This window comes from Mirounga leonina, unplaced genomic scaffold (assembly GCF_011800145.1).
Source record: "Mirounga leonina isolate KUSES-001 unplaced genomic scaffold, KU_Mleo_1.0 Mir_98, whole genome shotgun sequence".
Lineage (NCBI taxonomy): Eukaryota > Metazoa > Chordata > Mammalia > Carnivora > Phocidae > Mirounga > Mirounga leonina.
In genome coordinates, this window is record NW_023270921.1 from 401597 (window position 1) to 417027 (window position 15431).

The 15431-nt window shown below is 38.6% G+C and overlaps 2 pseudogenes; both read right to left on the reverse strand.

Annotated features, from left to right (window-relative positions):
* Positions 1 to 418: 418 nt before the first annotated feature.
* On the reverse strand, positions 419 to 1610 carry LOC118006622 (annotated as a pseudogene).
* Positions 1611 to 8726: 7116 nt separating this feature from the next.
* Positions 8727 to 9117, reverse strand: LOC118006601 (annotated as a pseudogene).
* Between the last annotated feature and the right edge of the window lie 6314 nt (positions 9118 to 15431).

Consider the following 15431-nt stretch of genomic DNA (forward strand, 5'->3'; position numbering starts at 1 on the left):
TTATTTAACCCATTTCCCCATTTACAAAATGGAAATTTTAAAAATTGGGCAGCACATAGTAGGCACTTTATAAATATTAACTCTTGTTATTATTACAGTTGTTTTCAGAGGTTCCAAGAGCTTGAAAATTCTGACTCTAGAAACCTGCCCGCTCTTATTCTCCTTTTCCCCATTTTCTGCCCTCTAGTGGTAATTTCAAATATGACTTCTTTGTTTGATTTTAAAGGAAATTCTTGTTCTTGCATATATAAACCCACTTTGTTTCCCTAGTCTTATTAAGCCCAAATTGGTTTATTTTTATTTTTTTATTATTATTATTTTTAAAAGACACATTTATTCAGCGTCATGATTAGACTATTACATGTAGCAATCAACAACATGGGTGCAAAAAAAATCTACATTAAAACCCTTTGTTGGAATGCTTTACACTTTCCACAGAACAGAAACTAAAATAACCTGTTATACAATTAGTCACAAATACAGTCCTCGAGTTCTTTGCCCATACACATGAGTATTGTCTAAAACATGTCTTCTTTGTAGCAGCGAGGCCCTGCCACCACTGTGCTTGGCTGAGTTCACAAATCTGCTGTAACCTGTAGCTTCCCTGTCACTTCTCTGGCTCTCCTCTCCTGCTAAACTTTGTTTCCTGGCAGTGATTAGAACCTTCTGCCGCTGCCGTAGCTCCTGCAGCTGCTGGAACCACCACAGCCACCTTGGTTTCCTGGTTTGGCAAAGTATTGGCCTCCACCACCATAGGGGCCGGAGCTTCTGCCTCCAAAATTCCTTCTTTCGTGGGTCCAAAATTTGAGGATTGATTGTTGATAAAATCATTAGAGCTTCCGCCACCTCCAAAGTTGCTTCCATCATTACCAAATCCGTTATAGCCATCCCCACTGCCACCATAGCCACCACCACCTCGACTGCTACCAAGGCCCCCTTGACCACTGAAGTTCCCTCCACGACCAAAGTTGTCATTCCCACCAAAACCACCTCCACGACCACCACCAAGTTTCCAGAACCACTTCGACCTCTTTGGCTGGATGAAGCACTAGCCATCTCTTGCTTAGATAGGGCTTTCCTTACTTCACAGTTGTGGCCATTCACAGTATGGGATTTTTGAAGGACAATCCTGTCTACAGAGTCATGGTCATCAAATCTTACAAAAGCAAAACCTCTGTTTTTGCCACTGCCTTGGTCAGTCATGATCTCGATCACTTCAATTTTCCCATACTGTTCAAAATAATCTGTTAGGTGATGTTCTTCAGTGTCTTCTTTAATGCCACCAACAAAAATCTTTTTCACAGTTAAGTGGGCACCAGGTCTTTGAGAATCTTCTCTTGAGACAGCCCTCTTTGGTTCCATAGCTCTTCCATCCACCTTGTGTGGCCTTGCGTTCATGGCTGCATCCACCTCCTCCACAGTGGCATACGTGACAAACCCAAAGCCTCTGTAGTGCTTGGTGTTTGGATCTCTCGTTACCACACAGTCCATAAGCGTTCCCCATTGCTCAAAATGGCTCCTCAGATTCTCATTGGTTGTTTCAAAGCTCAAACCTCCGATGAAGAGCTTCCGCAGCTATTCAGGTTCTTTGGAGATTCTGACTTAGACATGACAGCAGTGGGAGGGGAGACTTTAATGATGCTTACTCGGTGGCATCCATGGGCAGAAAGGACTGTTTCTTTGTTTTTTTTTTTTTTGTTTATTTTTTATTTTTTTTTTATTTTTTAGATTTATTTATTTATTTATTTGAGAGAGAAAGAATGAGAGACAGAGAGCATGAGAGGGAAGAGGATCATAGGGAGAAGAGGACTCCCTGCGCTGAGCAGGGAGCCTGATGTGGGACTCGATCCTGGGACTCCAGGATCATGACCTGAGCTGAAGGCAGTCGCTTAACCAACTGAGCCACCCAGGTGCCCCTGTTTTTTGGGTTTTTTAAAGATTTTATTTATTTATTATATAGAGAGAGCAAGCACAAGCAGGGGGAGCAGCAGGCCTAGGGAGAAGCAGGTTCCCTGCTGAGTAAGGAGCCCAATGCGGGCCTCTCTCTCAGGACTCTGGGATCATGACCTGAGCTGAAGGCAGACGCTTAACCGACTGAGCAACCCAGGCATCCCTAAGCCCAAAACTGTTTTAAGTCCAATCTTATATATGTATGATTGCATGCAATTTGCAACCAATTTTTTAAATGAATTTGATAAGAAATAATTTGGGGATTGTTTTCCAATGCCTATTTATATTCATCTCTCTAAGAAAGCTCTCCAAAAGCAATCCCTTTCTCTAGAAACAAGAGCTCTTCCTTTACCTGACCTTACCTGTGAGATCCCACCCATTTGACGCACTGTAAATTTTTATATTAAAGGCATTACTTTCCCTGCTTCCTGAAAAGTAAGCACGTACTTCCAAAAATAACAGTGCTCCAAAAATAGAATGGTAGCATCCATAAGCTACTGAAATATTTAATCAAAGGATGATAAAAATACTTAGTTGAAGCTATTTGTTGCCTTGAAAAATCTGTCACTTTCTTCCATTCCTTTTAACACAGCCTCCTTTCCAATATCCTTACTGTCAATCTGAATTTAGAGATAAAACAGATTACTCCTTTTTCCCCAGCTTTACTGAGATAGAATCAACATATTAACTAGGTGTAAGTTTAAGATATGTACATGGTGATTTGATATACATATACATTGTGAAATGATTAGCATACTAGTGTTAGTTAACATTTTTATCGTCTCACACAATTACCATTTTTGTATGTGTGGTGAGAACATTTAAGATCTACTCTCTTAGTAATTTTCAAGTATACAATACAGTCTTGCTACTGTTGTCATTGAGCTATACATTAGGTCCCGAGAACTTATTCATCCTATAACTGCAAGTTTGTACTCATTGGCCAACATCTCCCCATTTCCTCTTTCTCCCAGTATCAGAATATAAGAAATAGCAAAAACCTAACTGGAATTCCTCTTTTTCTTTTTTTAAAGACTTTTAGGGCAGTTTGGGGTTCACAGAAAGACTGAGAGGGAGGTACAGAGATTTCTCAAATATTCTTGGCCCCCACATATGCATAGCCCCCCCCCCCAACTGGCATTCTTAACAACAGACCTTTGGTGCTTTTACAACATAGCTCTTTATATTGAGTTTTAAAATATCACCTTGGACCCTACACTTTTAGCAACTAGACATATCATAAAGAGGGATATATTAAATTGAGTTATCTGAAAGACCTTGTATTTTTATTTACAGATCAAGAAATAGAGTTAGAAAGGAAAATTGAAGAACTATACTAAGTAATAAACCACATGATTTAGTAAGTGGATCAAATATACAAAAAAATGATCTTGAATTGCTTAATTTGTCCATACATTATTTTGTCCTTGATCAGGATACAACTATAAATATAAGAGAAAGAAAGAAACTCCTGGCTTAACAAGTCTGTTCAGTTTGACTGATAACATTTATTTCATGCTCCCTAAAACTTCTTTCTCTGAGCTTGGAGTGGAAAAATGCTTACCATAAAGAAAATTTTATTACCTTCATTTCTAAGTTAGTGAAATGATGAACACATGTCCTTCTGATGTCAGAAATGTAAGATGTAAGATCATAATCATTACCATAGACTTAGAAGGATAAGAGCAGAATAATGGGAGAGACTGACTGCTCACTTCAGAAGAAAGCTAGGAGACTCACTCTAGAAGTGGCCAACAATGACTTTTCAGGGATATTCATAAACTGTTCATAAGTAGCTATTGTTGGGCAGTAAATAGCATCAGTGTTAGAAATGAATGCCTTGGTGCCAATTCATATCAACATGCTCTCCGTTCCAAACTCTACATGTGTAATCAGTATAAGCTAATATAGTTGTGTTAAATTTATATTATATATCAAGGTTTATTTTTTTTAAAGTTATCTCTGCCCAAGGTGGAGCTTGAACTCATGATCCTTGAGATCAAGAGTCACTCGCGCTACCGACTGAGCCAGCCAGATGCTCCAATATTATATACTGAGGCTTGGGGCGCCTGGTTGGCTCAGTTGATTAATTGGTGGACTGGTGATCTCAGCTCAGGTCATTAGCTCATGGGTCGTGAGATGGAGGCCTGCATCTGGCTTCACTCTCAGCGGGAGTCGGCTTGAGCTTCTCTCCCTCTTTCCCTCCCCCCTACTTGTGCACTCTCTCTCTAAAATAAATGAACAACTCTTTAAATAAATAAATATGCCAAGGCTTATTTAATTACATCTAATTTGCTTCAATTCTATTGGATGGAGACGTTAGCAAAGGCAAAATAAAAATTAAAAAGAGATTCTAGAAGTACTCAAAGAAGTGACAAGGGTTCCCTCCTTGACCAAACTCTAGCCAGATTCCTCTGAGCCCTCTTCTTGACAAGCCTCAGCCTTGGCCTCTAAAGACTTTTTTTTCACCTTAAGTTTTAATTTTAATTCCAGTTTCGGGTGTACAATGTAGCGATTCAACACTTCCTTACAACCCTGTGTGCTCATCCCCAGTGCCCTCCTTCATCCCCAACCCCTATTTCACCCATCCCCCCACGCCCCTGCCCTTTGGTAACCACCAAGCCTAGAAAGGCTTGAACAAACATTAGCACAGTTTCTAAAAGCTCAAGGCCACATCCCTAGGATGACTCTAGCACCCCCTTAAAGCCGGACTAAGAAAACTGAAAGCGGCCCAAAGAATTTGCTGTTTGTTCCAGCCAACACCTGAAGAGGGAGCTCCTGTCTCCCCGCCTCTGTCGGAGGCTTGGAGCTTCGCCTCCATCAGCGTGCCAGTCAGCAAACCCAGGTGGGTTTCACAAGGAATAACCCTTCCGGCGCACTCTGTAATTTTCCACTTCCCTGACTCTGCTGCGCCCATGTTCACTCTCTTCCCGATTCACTCCTTCTTCTTCCGTACAAATCCAAGTTGGGTTCGTTCACACTGGCTCTCTCCTCTATGCGGTAGCGCATTGCTGATTAGAATTTTCCTTACCACTCTGCCAGTGCCCGGGTTTGTTTCTCTCCGACAGAAGAAGTGGAAGAAACAGAAAAAATAAGAAGGGGGACAGGCCCAACCTAATCAAAATAATAAAACTAAAAGGAAATATGTGAGCTCACCAATTCCAACATGTTTTATTAATGCTTATTACAGGAAGGCATAATGTTAAGTAAAAGAGACAAAAGAGTGAACAAAAGGTTTCTCCTAGTAAGAAACAGCAGCACGACGGGCCGCCCGCTTAAAAATAAAATGGTGTGGGGCAGCTGGGTGGCTCAGTTGGTTAAGCAACTGCCTTCGGCTCAGGTTGTGATCCTGGAGTCCCGGGATCGAGTCCCGCATCGGGCTCCCTGCTCAGCAGAGGGTCTGCTTCCCCTTCTGCCCTCTTCCCTCTCGTGCTCTCTGTCTCTCATTCTCTCTCTCTCTCTCAAATAAATAAATAAAATCTTTAAAAAAATAAAAAATAAAAAAAAAATAAAATGGTGTGTGAGTACCGTGAAGGGGTCAAGATAGGGTTCCTCAGAGAACCCGCCTTGCAGACTGCATTAGGATTTACAAGTGGGAATAACATCTAAGATGAATTCCGAAGGGCAAGCGGGAGTTGGGCAGAGGAAGAGCGGAGAAAAGAGGGGTTTAGACGGAGCAGGAAGCATGTGCAAAGGACGGGCAGTAAGAAACGAATGCGCAAGCGCAAGAGCATGGGCAGGTTCGAGGAGCTGCAAGAACTGGATCACAGCTGGAGAGCGGCTGGTTATTGGGTCAGGGAGGAGAATGATGGAGGAATCCAGGACGAAGGAGGAAGGCCGGAGCCAGAGTCTAAAAGGTCCTGGGTGGGCGAGGACGGGCTTGTTTGTATCTTCTCACACAGGGAGGGAGGGGAAGAGATCGGAGTTTCCAGTAAGGGTTCACGCGGCTTTTTTTGTGGCATATGGACTGGAATAAATAAGACAAGAGATGGGAAAAAATGGATTTATTCGGGAGTTATTTAGGAGACAGAATATACAGGAACGGGGGATTACTTAGCTGTGGGGTGGAAGGGACAGAAGGGAAGAAGCTGAAGTTGAAATTCCCACGTGGGGCGGGGCAGTTCAGTGAGTGGTGCAGCCACGCTTCTAAAAATAAGAAACGCAAGGGGCAGGGGGTGGGGGGCGGCGCCTGACTGGCTCAGCTGACAAGAGTGTGAAACTCTGGACTTCCGAGTCGTGAGTTCGAGCCCCACGGCGGGCGTACAGATTACTTAAAAAAATAAGATTAGATAAAATGAGATAAAATAAGATAAGAAACTAGAAGGAGAGCTGGTTTGTTGGAATAATGCGGGCAGGTGTATTCCCTGACTAAAGATCCACTCCACCTTTACTTGCAAATGAGGAAACTGAGATCTTTGTTTTAATTGAATAAAAAAGCACCACACTAAGATCTTACTGCGTATGAGGTTTTAGTCAATTAATTTACCAGAGGATAGGAGATAAAGTATAAATCAAAATACACAATACAATTATTGCAACTACATTTCCTCTACACGAGACACAGATGATGAAAAGGAGGGAGGGACTGTACTAAAGAGGAATAAAAACAAAGAAACAAAGACAAGAGACTCACTCTATGAAGAAGGCAGATAAAGATATCCAAGAAGTTGGATAATCAAGAAGTTAAAAGATAAATAGGTAAGAAATGGACATTAGAATTTTTCTTTTTATTGTTCTTCAGGAACTATGTTTAAAAAAAGATTTAGCAAGATAACCAGTAGGAAATACCAGACCTCAAACATCTAACCACCAGACACACTCATGAAGTTTTTACTTTAATTTTTAAAAAATTTTGCACTTCTCTGTACTTTAATTGAATGTTTCAGTCATTTACACTCTTGAACATATTTTACATGGTCGATAATTCTGGAGGAGGAAAAATCTTTACTTTTTCCACCCAGGTGAAAAATGTATGTGCTGAAACCTGCAAATTTATACAAAAGATGGGCAATGAGGAACTTCTAAAATTTGTTGCTTTCTTCCTCTCTGCTCTGAAACCACACAATTTCAAAAACTTTTTTTTTGTTCTTACCACAAAAGTGCGTAAGTTCTATAAAAGACAATTGGCATTCTAGTTGTTGAAAATCCTCTTAAATTTTTGGTGTTAAGTATGACATGTTTTATATTTAAAAGTTAACAGAGGTTCTGTTCTTAAGGAAGTTCTATAATACCAAAAAAAAAAAAAAAGTTTTACTTAAGTAAGATCTCTGATCTTAAGTAATAACTGGTACTGATTTAAAAAATGTATATTGTTGGGACACCTGGGTGGCTCAGTTGGTTAAGCGGCTGCCTTCGGCCCAGGTCATGATCCCAGGGTCCTGGGATCGAGTCCCACATCGGGCTCCTTGCTCAGCGGGGAACCTGCTTCTCCCTCTCTCTCCCTCTGCTTGTGCTCTCTCTGTCAAATAAATAAAATCTTTAAAAAAAAAATGTATATTGTTTTAGATATATTTAGAAACACCTGATCCTTATCTGATTCTTAGTATTACCTGTAAGGTTTAGATAGTGTAGCAAAATTTCACAAATTAAGATTTCACTCAAGTCCTGTCTTCTAATACAAATCTGCCTGAATAGATCCTGTTGAATTTTTCTTATGCACTATTTTGTTATTTACTTATCCACAAATTTTTTATCTTTTCCCACGGGCTGGAGACTATTTTAAATGCTAAAGATATAAGGCAAGCACAACCAGAAAGAACCTTCACTTTATGGAGCTTGTGTTCAGTCCAGTGTCTGAAGGAAGAACTACAGAATGAAAGTGCAAAGGACATGGGAAGCTACGTAAGTCGAGGCCTCAGTGCCATAGTCTTCATAGAGAAGAAAGAAAATGCTAATCGTAATCATACTGTAATCTGTTGTTTCCCTCAAAAAGGGCACCTTTGCTTCAAATTTTATTACCGTCGAAGTACAAAAATGCCATTAGAAAGAAAATACCTGAGATCAAGATGGGAATCTATATTAAACTTTACAAAATAGTAGGATGGAAATGATGGTATTTTAAGATTTCTAGTGAGTGATATTTCATTTTTTAATGCACATAATCTCAAGTACCTTCCAAGAAATTTGAATAATATACTATATATATTCATACCTTCATACACTCACCATAACTAAATGTCTATTCAGTGGGTTTTGTGACTGAATGTCCTAAAATATTTTTTCTCTCGAATTCAAATGAAATAGACTATTGTGATTTGGGCTTATATCAAATTTCCTGGTAAGTTTTTTTTTTTTAATTTATTTTAAGTTTTTTAAGTTCTCATATATTGTCCCTCCCTGGAGTATAGCTTAATTATAGGGCTTTTAACCATTAAACTTTTCTCTCATTCTTTGGTTGGTTTTGGTTTGGCTTTTGTTTGTTTGTTTTTGCACTGAGATTTAAGAGTAGATTATATTTTATTTTATTATTTTATTTAATTAATTGATTGATTAATTAATTAATTAATTAATTTATTTATTTGCCTGAGAAAGAGTCCAAGCAGGGGGAGCAGTAGAGGGAGAGTGAGAAGCAGACTCTCTGCTGAGCAGGGAGCCCAATGCAGGACTTGATCCCAGGACCCCAGAATCATGACCTGAGCTGAAGGCAGACACTTAACCGACTGAGCCACCCAGGGGCCCCAAGAGTATATTGTGTGTGTATATATATATATATATATATATTTTTTTTTTTTTTTGGTGAAAAAATTTATCTTTCAATTTAGCCAGCTGGACTCAGTTTAGATGATTCCGATTTTGTTGGCAACATCGAAAGCATTATAGTCAGGAGCCAATTGAACATACGCCTTCTTCTCTCCATCAGGCCTGATCAAGGTGTTGACCTTGTGTGTTGTTGTCTTCTATTTTCTTCATAGCTGACTCGGTAGTCAGGGGGAACTTGATGATGGCATAGTGATCAAGCTTGTTTCTCCTAGGGGTGCTCTTTTGAGGATATTTGGGCTACCTTCACAGATGCAGTGTCTTGGGTTGTTGCAATGTAAGTGACGTGCGGATCTTCTCTTTTTTGTGACTGTGGATGCCTTTCAGCACCGCTTTCTTGGCCTTCAAAGTCTTTGCTTTGGCTTTGGCTTTGGGAGGGGCAGGGGCTTCCTTCTTAGCCTTCAGTGTCATCTTCGTAAAAGGGGAGTAGATTGTATTTTAAAAAGATACTGACAAGAAGCATCCCAAGGGGTTTCACTGTACCAAGTGTGACTGTTTTAGTCAGTCTTCTCCAGAGAAAAAGAACCAATAGAAGATACCTACATCTATCTACAGATGTACAAATCTAGATCTATATAAATATTAGTAAATTAAATAGATAATATAGATCTAGATTTGTACATCTATAGAAATAGACTTATTATAAAGAATTGGCTCATGCAATTATGGGGCTGGAAAGTCCCAAGGTCTGCAGGGTGCATAAGCAGGTTAGACACCCAGGATGGCATAGTTCCAGTCCATAGGTTGGTAGGCTGGAGACCAAGGAAGATTCAGTGTTTCAGTTTGAGTCTGAAGGTAGGAAAAACCTGATTATCTCCATCCAAAGGCACTCAGGCAGGATGAGTTCCCTCTTACTCAGCCTTTTTGGTGTATTAAGCCTTCAGCAGACTGGAGCAATCTACTTTACTCAGTCTCCTGATTCAAATGTTAATCTCATCCAAAACACCCTACAGGTACATCCAAAATAAAGTTTCACCAAATATCTGGGCACCTTGTGGCCCAATCAAGTTGACACATAAAATTAAGTTTCCTTTGGTTTCTCAAGCTAACAGATAATGCACAGCATTTAGAGGAAAGAGAAAAAGTTGTTAAAATAATTTAGTTCAGCTGCAGAGTACATGTCCTGTTTCCTAGTCACAGAAAAAATAAACAATACAACCACAAACGTATCTGTATGTAGGTTTTATTTTCTTCCTCATTGCTTTGTGCAGAGTTTAGTCACCTATGGGTCCTCTATTCCATCTAGAGCTGCAGAAACAAATTTTTTGAACTGTTTCCAATATATTTCAAAAATGATATCTTATTTCAACTTCATATTTGATAGACCTAAGTTTATTTTTCTTAAAAATGTACCTATCAAAACGTGAAAAAGATCCCCTCCTCCCATTGAAAACTAATTTAAAATTGCCCAGGTGGTGCTTTGATCAGCATTTCACCTGTTCTTTATGCATATGTGATAATCATCATTTTGTGTTTCTTACAATCTTTGTAATTTTTCCTAAAATACTGATTTCCTGTTGAGATGCTTCAAGAGTGGATACACTTTTTTGTGTGTGTTTTTTTAAACATCTGCTAATTATAAAAATCAAACTATAACTCATATCTAAATAATTAGAAGCACTGTCTGTACATAGTAGGAATTCAGTAACTGAAAAATGAATGAATGATCACTGAATGAAGGTTAAATGCAACAGTGGGGTTTGGGGAAGCAAAGTATTGATCATATTTGTGGTTGATCCGAAAAAAACTCAAAAGATAAGTATCTTTGGTAAGATAAAACTTGTATCTCAGCCAGCATCAAACTAGAACTACAAATAGAGAGTAGCAATGATTTTAAATTTCTGTCACATATAAGTAATACATAAATTTATTCTCTGTGTAAAAATTTTTAAATGTTGTAGGTAAGATTAAGGTACCTTTAAACACTACCCCATGGACAATATGTACAGTATTGTTTTGTGGATTTGTGGATTTTTTTCCCCAGTGAACTCTGAGCAGATGTTTTATAACAGGAATGAGGGACAAAACCAGGGCAGGCTATCTACAAAGCAATAATAGAAATAGCTAATATCTACTAAATTTCAGTCGTTTTTCTAAATACTGTGCACACATTAACACACATAAGCCTTACAAGAGCTCATGGTATCATTGTTATGTACTATCCGTTATTCCCATTGTACAGATGAGTAAACAGTCATTTTTTCCCCCAAATTTTCCATAATTTCTCCAAAGTCATGGTCTTGCCAGTGGAGGAGCTGGGACTTGAACCTAAGTAGTGTGGCTCCTGCTCTTGCTGAACGCCACCACATCATATACAAAATATGTAGGGAAAAAGGGAGCCTGTGATTGAGTACTGATGGCGCAACCATCTGTATTCGCACTGGTAGAAAACCAGCACCCATCCCCCATCCTGGTCGACTCATGTTTCTCACTTGACTACCAGATACTCTGGCCAACCCTAGGATTTATATTCCACTTTCTAATTTGCTGCTCTTCTTTTATATGGGAATCCTGCTTCCATTCTCAAATGTGGTTCTTCTTGAGAAGTAACTGAACTAACAAGTGAGGACTTAGATACCCCAAGATCCTCTCACTCCAACTCTTTGAATCAATATTAACATACTCTTCTTCAGTATAGATGATCCCACCTAAGCATCGTTTCCATTAAGCTTTGCGTGTCCATGTGTTAGGGGCCTTCACTGTGGCTGAAATGTTCTTTTGTTAATATGCATGTCAAAACCTATTAATCTTTCACACTCTTGCTAGGGTGCAGTGTCCTTGGTGAAGGCTTCCTTCGTGTATTACTTCATGTGTTACATCCAAGACATATGACTCTTGCATCTATTAGTACTGCTCCATCACTCTGGATTTTAATTCTTTTTTTAACACGCTGTTCTCACACTGGAGTAAGTAAGTAAGATGCTTGAGAATAATCATGGTGTTTGGATAACCCAGGTGTGAGCACCGTGCTTGGCACATATTAGATGCATCACAAACGTTTGTGAGGTGAAATGGAAATATGACTAATACGATAGCATCATTGCAGATTGGCAGTACTTTTTACAACTACCTTTACAACTCAGTTTTTAGCTAGGGTATGAATATAATTTCATATTTCCCCCAAATAGTCCACAAAGCTATATTCTTCCAGTATATTTTATTTCCCTCTAACCTTGACATGAAAATCTTAATAATGTTTACACTTGGAGGAAGCTTCTTATTTACTTTTTTATCGAATTTAAGAAGAAGTCTACCAATTAAAAGACTTCACAAATATTTGTAGTGGCAAATTCTATGTGGTAGCCATTTTTTAAAATATTGTACTTTAATAATATGGGAAACAGTGGCTTATTTTACCAGAATGGGCTTACTAGCAATTGTTATTCCTATTAAGGGGGCAATTTCTCTTTTCAATTAGTTTTTCCTGCCCATAAAGCTAGATAAAATGCAACTCTCACCTCTCACAGGATAGCTGATAAAGATAACTAGAAACCTTACCACTACAAATACCAAGATATGGTGGATGGAACAAACCAAACTTATTTTTAAGTGCACAGCTAAGTTTTCAACAAAGGGAGGAAAATTTGTAGGTACCATAAATAAAATAGAAACTGAAAACCAAAGGGTAAGCATGTGACTGGAACCCGAGACTGTCCTGTGATGTACTTTTCTTCCCAGTACTTTAGAGACTCAAGTCATAGTTCCCATGTGAGAAAGGGGACATGCCCGGGCATTACAGAAACTTGGGACTGAAAGATCTGAACAGAGCTGGGACCCTTCAATGTCTACACATTTGGTGGATCATTTAATTTTAAAAATTGTCTGATGTCACACAGAAAAGTGTCTGTCTCTGCTTCAGCTATGTAGGAAAAAATATAACCCCAAATAAAGTGAAGTTCTAGTCATATAGCTACTGTAGGCTTGAGGATAAATTAGCATATAGCTAATAGTAACGATACACATTATATTGTTCTTGAGACAGTGATTACCACTGGGCCACCTGGCAAAGCTAAGGCAAAGCTGTTCCATAAAGCCATGCCACAGTATTATTTGAGAAATAAAGAGAGGAAAAAAGTCTCACTAAAATAGACAATTAACAACTAACAACATGAATGGGAATCACAGAAATAAACTACCATGAATGAGACTAAGCATACAAAATAGGAGGATTAGAGACTCTTGAGAACTTGAAACTTAGAAAGTAATCTAAAAGAGAATATACGAGGGGCACCTGGTGGCTCAGTCGGCTAAGAGGCTGGCTCTTGGTTTTAGCTCAGGTCATGATCTCAGGGTCCTGGGATTGAGCCCTGGGTGGTCACGCTCAGCGGGGAGTCTGCTTGAGAGTCTCTCTCTCCCTTTCCCTCTAACCCTCCACTGCACACACTTTCTCTAAAATAAATAAATAAACAAGGAAAGTGTATGATAATTCAATATAGGTGGAAAATGGCTATACTGAACAGGAATGCAAGTGATGCCTAGACCTAGTCTAAAGGCCATAGGATCAGACAATCTAGACAAGGGGAAAGGAGGATCAAAGGGAATTAAGAAAAAGAGGACATGATTCATGCGAGGGAAACAGTTTAAAGGATAAGAATTTAGTAAAAATAGCCTAATTTTGGTGCATATTATAGAACCATGAAGAATAAGGTTGACTAACTAGAATGAGTCCATTTCAGGAGGCAGTAAACAGTGTAGTTCATTTCTTACATCCATCCCATCATCTCCCTCATAAGTAGTGTGATTTGGGAATGGAACTCACCCTTTGGGTGGATCCGATTTGTCTACTGCATTCCACCCAGACCATGTCTGACCTACAGTGCAATACTTGAACTGTAAGTTTATGCCCACCTACATCACATTGCCATTCTGTGCCTCTGTAATGTCCCTTGCTCTACTTCTCCCCATTTTGTTTTCTGGAATTTACAGTGTCCAATTGGACCAAAAAGAAAGAGAGAAGAAAGAAAGAAAGAAAGAAAAAGAAAGAAAGAAAGAAAGAGAGAGAGAGAGAGAGAGAGAGAGAGAGAGAGAGAAAGAAAGAAGGAAGGAAGGAAGGAAGGAAGGAAGGAAGGAAGAAAAAGAAAGAAAGAAAGAAAGAAAGAAAGAAAGAAAGAAAGAAAGAAAGAAAGAGAAAGAAAGAAAGAAAGAAAGAAAGAAAAAGAAAGAAAGAAGAAAGAAAAAAGCACAAATAAAGGATTTAAAAATACCCCTGTTGCCTTAAGAGTAGTATGTTAGCAGTAGAGTAACGACCTTGCTGAATTCTGGTTGGTGTGATGATGGGGAAAAGAGCAGAGCTAGGATGAGTGCCGTGCTGATAAATGTTTAACAGCCGGCTGGGGAAATGGGCTGGTTTTGTAGCCTTTGATGATTTCTACCATATAAATACTCCCACCAAGGCTGATTTCAAGCTTCAGTGGAACACCATCTTGCAAAATCCCTGATAAATGAGCACTTGTCTGTCTCAACCCACTGTGAGCTGGCTCCAACAAACTACCGCTCCCAGCCTACCTTGGGAAGGTTGCACCATTTCAGGTCTCTTTCCCAGGTGGGTTGGCCACTGCAATTTTCTTCCTGGTTGTAGCAGCCTATGGATCATAAATATTCTTCGATTCTAGCAATAAGATTATTGCCATCTAGGTGTTGATGGTGGTGTGGGCTTTTTCTTTTTCTTTATACATATTTTAATGGGGAGTTGGGAAAGGATAACCCAAAAGCTATTTTAAAGTGGAATTCCAACTGTAAACTACTACTAATATTTCTAAATTTAATACTGATTTATTCAACAAGAGTGCATTAAGCACTTTCTAGGCACAGTTTGAACTAGTAAAGATAGAGCAGTGAGGAAAGAGTACAGTATTTAAAACCAAATCACTCCTTCTCATCTACTCCCCAAAAGTCCTTTGGTTTTAAGATATTCCATTGTTTTCTTTTATGCAATTAAAAACATGGCAATATCTGTACACAATAATCTTATTTTAAATGTATAAATGTTGGAAGGAAATAAATCTGCCCAAACATAAAAAAGTATGGCAAGCCCTGGTAAAACATCTACAAGTAGCATTTTTATTTTAAACAAGCCACCTAAATTTTGGTGAGTCACAGGATCAATAATCCATGTGTGATAGTGAATAAAATAACTGATGGCAGCATTTTCTGTGGGGGACAGAAAATTGAAAAAAAAATTGAAAAAAAATCTGAAATGTCCATTAATTGGAAAATAGGTAAGTAAATGGTGACAGATCCATACAATGAAATGCTACATAGCAGAGAAGATGAATAAATCCAAGCTGTACATATCGATTAGGTGAACCTTACAAATTTAATGTTGAAAAAAATTGCTAAAAAATATATAGTATGATGCTTTTTAAATAAAAATTGCAAAATGTTTATGTACACTTATATGTATGTGTACACACATATTTATACATTTTTATGTATATTTATATATATATATCAAATCTGCCAGGCATGGTAATAATAAACACCAAATGCATGAAAGTAGAAACCTCAGAAGTTGCAACTGAAGTAACTTTAGAAGCTCAACTGTGATGCTGTTAAAAAGAGATTCATCATCAGCTTTAACTATACCAGAATGTTTTATTTCTAAGCTGAGTAATTAATACATAGATTTTTGTTGATTTTTTTGTTCTTTTGGAATTATGAAATATTCCATAATACATCCTAACAATTAATTTGTAAAATCCATTGACTAAACTTATTTGTCACTT